Source organism: Elephas maximus, chromosome 21 (genome assembly GCF_024166365.1).
Source record: "Elephas maximus indicus isolate mEleMax1 chromosome 21, mEleMax1 primary haplotype, whole genome shotgun sequence".
In the NCBI taxonomy this organism is placed as follows: domain Eukaryota; kingdom Metazoa; phylum Chordata; class Mammalia; order Proboscidea; family Elephantidae; genus Elephas; species Elephas maximus.
The window spans coordinates 51,913,062-51,918,734 of NC_064839.1; the positions used below are offsets into that span (position 1 = coordinate 51,913,062).

Here is a 5,673-nt window from a genome sequence, read left to right on the forward strand (position 1 = left end):
TAGTCAGCATGAGGCCATGAGAACTGGGAGACAACGGATATAAAGCCCTCGTCTCAAGTATAAGTGTCTGTAGAAATCTTGGGGCTTGCGTAATTTTCTTTCAGATATTCACACTGTCTTCAGATGTGCTTCCTGGCCTTCGCCCGGAGCACAGTTCTCTTTGACAATAATCACGCAACCAACATAAAATTCACCATGTTAAATACTATGACAGTCTCCACCGAGGTGCTCTTTTATGAAGTGCTGGTACTTGGTGGTAAAACGGGGAAGAAACTGAGGGAAGCCTGGCAGCCCTTTCATTAGGAAAGAAAACAGAATTGCCCTCCATTTAGACTGAAGCCTTTGAAAAAGAAGAGAAGGGGGGAGACTTAATAATTATTATTTTTTAATTGTATTCGCTTACATTCAAGTCGTGACATAAAAACAAAAGAAATTGAATTCCCTTTCTGGCAGTGTTTAAGTTGGTGTCCATTTGTTTTCACGGGGCCTGAGGGAAAGTAGTTTTTGCATTTGTCCCTTGTGGCCTCTGCATCCCCAGAGGGAGGCTGCTGTGCACCCCAGTGGGAGATCCAGGGCCAGGGTGGGAGCCCAGGCGTCCGGACAGACAGATGGATGGCTGTTCCTGCCACCATTCAAGCAGATTTCCTCATTAACCCTCGGTCACTTCGAAAGCTGACCGATAAGTCCCAGAGAACTGAAGAGGGGGCCTGGACCGATGGAAATCACGTGGCTTTGCTAATTGGGGTCCTCTTCTCCCCTCCATTTGGCTCTGCTCTTGTACTGAGCAGACGAGATAAAGAGGAGGCCAGGGCCTTCCAGACATGCCCACCCAGCGGGCTGCGCCAGTCACTGCCTGGTGGCCAGCATAAGCCACAGAAATCGTCTATGGAACAGAGAGCTCGATCTCCCCAGGCAACATCCACGTGGCACTGGTGGGAACCTAACCTAAAGGAGACTCTGAGCCCCTCCGAACGCCAGCGGAGATGTTGTCTCGAGCTGGGGCGTTCCTTTTGGGGGAAGGCTGTCATTCTTGAGCCACTGACCGGTTCATCAGAATTATTCTCCAAAACCACAATTACTTTCAGAAGACAAAAGAAGCTTCCATCTGTGAGGACCAGGGAGTGCTTTTACTTCCTGCTTGGAGATTACAGAGGGCAAACCGAGCAGTGTAAAACCGTGCCCTTCTGCTGGGTCCTTTCACCCAAAGGTGTTGGAAAAACAACTCATGAGGCACCCTCGTTTGTTTTCTTCTTTGGTAACAATATCGAAAAAGGTCATTCGAAGAATTTGTAAATTAAGGCAAGGGGACACTTAACTTTAAATTTTTAAAGCTCCATACAGCTAATGGTCCAAATCAAAAGGGAATATGTAACATTGAAAATCCATTTTTTCTTCAGATACAGAAAAGTAATAATCGTGTTAGGGTGACATCTAGGCTAAATCTTTGCCTTATAAGGTGTTTGACATAAATAGCTTTTATTATGTAACTCTTAAGTAGAAGGAATACACACATTTCTTAAAGTTCCCAGCTGCTATTGTTATCATTCAAGACATAAAATTGGAATCCCAACTTCCAATATCAAATTTTAGCATAAACCCTATAAAATGTATCTTGTCAGAATGTGCCAGAACCACTAAGCTCTTTTCAGCTGAACAAATTGCAGCTGGTGCTCCATCCTTAAGGGGTTAGAGTCAACTTTCGGGGCCCTCCGGGGTTAGGCAGCAAATTTGTCATGGTTTCCAGCCTGCCGGAGGGGCTGGCTAGGGAAGGCGTGGGTTGGGATGGCCGTGGCCGGAGCCCCGTAGACCAGGGCTGGGTCCAGGGCCTGGAGAGAGGGCCCAGCGGCAGGAATGCAGGCAGTGTTTTTCTCCGGACTCTGTCGAGGCACACAGACCGTCGGGGTTCTGTCTGCAGTGACAGCCTTAACATTTGCCAGAGCCTTGGACGCTGCTGTAGAAATGGCATTGCCCACCCTGAAAGTGAGAAGGTAACGTTTATTTTTGTATTTTTTTCTCTCTCTCCCATATACAGACTATAGCAAGACCACCAAGTGTGGGCCTATTTTTTTTTTTCCACCATGATGTACAATTCACATTTGTTAATCAAAAAAAAGTGCCTGAGGTCATCCACCTAGATTTTTTTTTTTTTTCTTCAACAGGAAACGGGTTTCAGATGTTTACATGTTAAAAAGTAAGGCTACTAATCTGTTTAGCCATTTACCAGGCCCCGGCTAACTCTCTCTTAACGTTTTAACGTTCAGCCCTCATAGAGTGACATTAATTTTTATCTCTCTTGTTCCTTAGAATTAAAAACAAAAACCTTTCTCCGGTCACCTGCTTTTCTGGGCCAGCTCCAGCTGAGATTAGAATACGTGAACCCAGTAGTTTAGTTAAATGGTCTGTTAGCTGCACAGGAGCTGGCGTCCTGGGTTTGCGAATTCAACACTTTCAGGCAGCTCTTTAAAATAGATGGTGGTCACAGCACATGCCTGTATAGACAGAGGGGCGCCTGTTGAGGCATCTTAGATTCAGAATAGAGATCCACAAATGCACACATCTGAGCGGGCAAAACTTGTCATTTTAAACATCACAGTTCTTTTCTTTTGATCCATGCGATATTTTCCACGGTTCTTCTCAGTATGAGGCTGTGAGCGGTAACAGAACACGGCCACTTTCCTTGGGCATCCCCGATCTCTTGAAAGGACTTCCCTCCAATGTTTGGAAATGAAAGTTTTTGTTTAATTGCTGGAATTTTTTTTCTCCGCCCCAGGGCTGGTAGTTTTAAACAGTCTGTGTTGGTGAAAATGACTCCCGTTTAGTATGGCAAGTTAGTGCCATTTTTCTGTGTTGGGGAGGTTTAGATATTTACAGCCTGGGGAGAAAGGAACACAAACGGGGGAGATTTTGGTGCTTTTAAAGTGATTTTGTTAGTATTTGAATCATTGGCTTAAAAGACTATTTTAAATATAGAAGTCAAAGCAGGAGGAATTATATATCATTTGCTAAAAGTGGATCTAAGAGCCTTACTCCTTACCTGGCTGAGCTTGACCAAGTGCTTTGTGTCTGCGGATTTTGTGAAGGAAGCAAAAGGACTCCCTGTGGACATCTCGTCAAGAGGAGTGAACCATGTACCCCCCCCCCCATGTGAAATAGCCACATGCATAGAGACCGAAGTTCATCCGTGATTACCAGGGCATGGGGAGGGGGGGAATTGCTTCAGGGGCACGGCGTTTTTGTTAAAAAGGATGATGAAAACATTTGGAAATGAATAGTGGTGATGGCTACACAACACGGAGAATGTAATTAATGACACTGAATTAAACGTGTAAACATGGTTGAAATATTTTATTATGTATATTTGCACCACAATACCAATTAAAGAAAAAAAAAGAACCAACCAAGTTGAAGTGAGCTCTTAAAATCAGCACGGCACTCTCTGGGCTGTGAAAAAGTTACTTATAAAAATGAAAACAGAAAAAGAATCGTTCTCTGTTTCCCTACAAGCACCCGCCCCCCACAAAATATATAGATATGTAATGTATATGTATATATATATCGGTATAGTTTTAAAGGACAAAACCGTGTTTTTTTCTTTTTCATCAGAATCACAGAAGTGGCTGGAGAAAAGATTAGTACTAACGTGAAGTCCGCTTGACCGGGGTCAAATGGCTCTGTAATAAATACCCAAACGTGCTTAAACAGAGGTAGGATGAGTAGGTTAAAGGAAATTTTCAAATGTGTGTGTTTTAAGACAAACAAAAGAATATCTTGGTGTTTTAAAATGAAAGAGTGTCATGATTTCTTGCAGCATGTTTTAATTCGGTGTTCAGATTATACAAGGCTGTTTCAGCACCCATGTTTAGGATTCCCAGTGAAAACCCAGGAGCAAAACAACCACAGTAGCACTTGCATTTAAATGTGGGGGGAAAAAAAAAATAATAATAATAGAAAGTGATTCTCATGTGAAAGAAAGCTCCTAAAAATTGGTACCCTGAGATGCTAAGCACCCCACTAATGGCTGATTCCATGGGTGATGAGAACATAGATTCCTTCTCTAAAATGTGTCTGTGCTGAGATCCATTCCGATTCTCAATTCAGAAAAGAAACTTTGGAAAGCACCAGGGTGCTGAAACGGCAGAGGGAAAGCCAGGCTTAATATCCCCGCATCTACCAAAAGGGCTGAGGAGCAAAAGCTGAGGGACGACGTTAGCCTGAGGAGCTGAGGGGGAGAGCGGGAAGGGCTCAATTGCCCACCTGGGCAGGGCACTGGCCATTTTGCTCAAGTGGTGCCTTAGCCTCTCATATGACAATCACAGAGCAGGAACCCGCTTTGGGCCAACACATTTAAAAAATATCTTCTTGGAATCCGAACCGGTATGAGTAGAAAATGACCCATGTCTGCAAATCCACTGCAATCATGGTGTCAGCCGAGCTGTGCTGTTTCCCGAGTGAACACCTGGAGAGCATAAATCATGCAGTGGTGAACACTTGGGCAGGACGCAGGGTGCAGCGGCGGCATCTTTCCGCCAGGCCGGGAGTGATGAACCAGGCACCGGCCCTGGCTAATAAATGCATCTTTCACTGGGAAAGATCCCCTCTACCCCTTGCACGGCCTGGGAGCAGATTCTGTTTATGGGGGCTGCTTAGATAATGGACCCTCACAACACACAGGCTCTCGGGCTGGTGTCAGGAGTGAAGCAATCAAATGCTCTGTCTTTGTGAATGGCTTTACGACACCCAGGAAGGGCGAGCGGGGCTGTTTTCAAAGGCAGCCTGTGAAGATAAAATTCAAGGTTTTTTTAAATACTGTGTTAGTACAATCATAATAACAGCCATAACAATAATAAAAACATCTATAAAAAACTCCTCCAAGTTAGTAGAAATGAAAGCAGCGTTCCGTCTCTGAAAACATACCTAATTATAATATAAAAATAACTCCCTCTCCCTGCTGACTTAAATTCCTTGGCTCTTACAGAGGGCCATCCTTTGGTGTACTTGCTTGTTATAACAGTTCCCAAATGGGGAGATAGCGGAGGGTGGTTGGTGGAATAGACCTCAAGGAACATCACCTCCTTGGGAATTTCTTTGCATTCAAATGCCCTACTTAAAAAAAAAAAAAAAAGTCTTTCCTTATAATTATCTGGCTAGGAGGAGCCTTTAAATGATATCTTCTGTCTTCAGCCAGACAGACGTGAGGACGAACAAATGTAAACATTATAAAAGCAGCCTTCAGTTCAGGCTTTTTATGGCTTTATTCCTTTCCAGCCACAGCGCAGATTAGAGAAATGCAGGGAACTCGAGAGCAACAATTCTGCCTCCAGGATCAACTTCGCACCAAAGAAAAATAACCCAGAGAAATTGTTCTTCAGCCTGAAATGAAGCCAGGATCAAATGGTTGGTGATCAGAGCAAATATTTAAATTGGATAAGTCAAATCGAGCATTATTAAATAAAGCTTGTTTAATATGTCTCGAATGGAGAACATCTTTTGAAGAACATTTTAAACCTGATATTAGAAACCTGGCTGCACGGATGTCTCAAGGCTTAATTGGTGTGCATGGGAATTTGTAGCTCTTACTATGAAAAGTATGATATTCTCCCTCCATGAAGTCTTTTTTTTTTTTTTTTTTAATCCATGTGTAAAATGAAAGTAGGAAGGTTTTTAGGGAGGTAT

The 5,673-nt window shown here is 43.5% G+C and overlaps 1 long non-coding RNA gene across 1 annotated transcript; it reads left to right on the forward strand.

The window, feature by feature from the left end:
* The first annotated feature begins 1,846 nt into the window (after positions 1 to 1,846).
* Positions 1,847 to 5,448, forward strand: LOC126064842 (uncharacterized). The gene is made up of 3 exons (XR_007514649.1): positions 1,847 to 1,988; positions 3,604 to 3,704; positions 5,266 to 5,448. It is a non-coding gene; the product is annotated as an uncharacterized LOC126064842 (long non-coding RNA).
* Positions 5,449 to 5,673: the final 225 nt, after the last annotated feature.